We start from the raw sequence: 2,541 nt of genomic DNA, 5'->3' as shown, positions 1-2,541 counted from the left end.
TCCACCTGGCTCACGAAGCCTTGGCCTGTGCTGTCAACGCTCATTTAAAACCACGGTTCTGACAGCTCACTGCAAGAGGCCAAACCTCCAGCGCACTGACAGGCGGGTGTATGTGTGTAAGGGGGGGGGGGGGGGGGGGGGGGGTGGGGGCTATGGGGAGAGCTAGAAAGGGCTGAGAACATGCTGGAATATGGGGGTGGGCAAGAGAGCGCTGAGAACATGCAGGAATATGCAGACATTCAACTTCGAAGAAGGCAGCGAGCTTTCACAGCCAGCTGGTTTAACGGCAGAAATTTGCCCGGCTCAATCAGAGTCAGAATAAGTCTCCTGTAAGTCCCCAGCTTAAACTCATAGACCTTCCCCTTGAGTGACGAAGAAAATCGGTCCAGGAACTCAATCGATTTCTACGCCAATGGTTCGCTGCAGCACCACTGGGAAGGAGAGCAAACTAAAAGTATTGGCCGCTCACCACATTTCAGATGTCAGTGCTTCTATGGACAGCCTGGCCTTTGTGGCTCCGATAAGAGAAAAGGTTAGATCCGCAGAAGAGGAGGCACTCAAGGTCCATTGAACTCGTTTGCTGGCCAAAAGGTCAGGTTCTCTACAGAGAAATCAACAAGTCCAGGTAACAGCACCCTTCCCTCCACATGCGTACTGTGTGCAGAGGTGGAAGGAACCATTCAGCTCTTTCGATGTGAACTGGTCACAGCGGAGGCCTCTCCACCAACCTCCATGGCCTAAAAGGTTATAAAACCGATCCATAAATAATAACGCAGGTGAAAGACTTAAAAGCTTTCCCGTTACAGTAATGGAAACATGCTTTTCCTCTTTTCCTGATGACATACTGCAAACAGCAGCAGGAGTTAGCTCTGCATGCTGACATGGACTTAAGTTCTTGTGTTCTCTCTCTCGCTCTTTCTCTGATTCTCTCTCCTCCTCTCTCTCTCTCTTTCTCTGTCTGACTCTCTCTCTCTCTCACACTCTCTCTCTCTCCTTTCTGCTATTCTGAGGGCGGCACTCAGGCTGCTATTGGCTCACCTCTCAAACACACGGAGATCTGAGTGTTTTCGGTTATATCAGTGTACCAGGGAAGAAGTGGAACAAGCAGAATCTGGAGAGAGAGAGAGAGAGAGAGAGAGAGAGAGAGAGACAATAACCGAAGGGCTTGCGATAACACTGAAACAGAGAGAGAGCGAGAGAGAGAATGATGAAGACAGACAGAGAAAGTGAGGTGATAGACAGGTCAAGTGCTTCAAACAGAGAGGGAAGTGAATGAGGGCTCTGGCCATATTGAGCTGGAGCGCGCCAAGCACCCAGAGGGCTCTCTCATTAAGCAAAACACAATCTAAATAACTTCCATTTGAATCTGGCATCCTGCACACATGCAGCGGGAGAGGAGGACACTTTGTGCTGTGGGGAGCTAGAAGAAAACAACACAGAGAGAGGGAGACATATGGAGAGAGAGAGGGGGGAGAGAGAGAGGGTAGAGAAGAGAGAGAAAGGGAGAGGGAGAGATATGGGTAGAGGGAGAGATATGGAGAGAGAGAGGGAGAGATATGGAGAGAGAGGGGGGTAGAAAAGAGGGAGGGGGAGAGATATGGAGAGAGAGAGGGAGAGATGGAGAGAGGGGGGTAGAAGAGAGGGAGAGATATGAGAGAGAGAGGGGGTAGAAGAGAGGGAGAGGAAGAGATATGGAGAGAGAGAGAGGGAGAGAAGCTCATCTCGAACACACATCACGACACAGACATGTTGCAGACAGCATTGTAGTGCATAATCTTACTGAGGGGGACTGCGGAGACAGCAAGAAGAATAGGATTAGTATCTATTACTGCTTTCAGTGCGAGAGCCAAACCTCATTGTTATAAATGTTGTTTTTTTCCTTTTCTCCTCTTTTTGTGTCCTATTTGAGCACAATTTCTCTCGTCGCCGAGGCGTTTATTTATTTATTTGTACGGAGAATATAGGTCACACATTTTAAATACTGGCGATGAATTTTTAATAGGTTGCTGCTTCGATTTAAATGCGCTCTAACCATTTTGACATTTGCTGCATCACTCTGAATGTGATTGTGTGACATCTATTCAGTAAAAAAATATGAGCTAGGACAATGTGCAGCAGTCACAATGATGTGTTGCAATGCAATTCAGCTATGCTCTGAATGAAATGAAGTAATTACAGTTATATACCACCAATTATGCATCAGCATCAATAATCCTAATGAAATATGGAGATTGAATTATTTAAATATCGAGTTTGAAACAATGAGATCTGAGTTTGGAATGGCAAAATGATGATTAGGTTATAGGCCTACAGTGTGGAGAATCAAGTGCACCACAATAGGCATACTAAAATCTAAAACTTCGTATTCATATCTGACGCACAGTTAAGCACATCGGCATTGTTGAACATAGCGCAGCAAAGCCATATCAAGACATATCACAGGCAAAATAAACTGTGAATATAGCCATGGCAGAGTGTTTCTAGTTAAAGTAAACATTGCACCAGCTGTTTTAGAATAGGCCTAACAAATCAGAACAGCTC

Source organism: Sardina pilchardus, chromosome 18, assembly GCF_963854185.1.
Source record: "Sardina pilchardus chromosome 18, fSarPil1.1, whole genome shotgun sequence".
In the NCBI taxonomy this organism is placed as follows: Eukaryota; Metazoa; Chordata; class Actinopteri; order Clupeiformes; family Clupeidae; genus Sardina; species Sardina pilchardus.
This window is presented reverse-complemented; position numbering follows the sequence as displayed.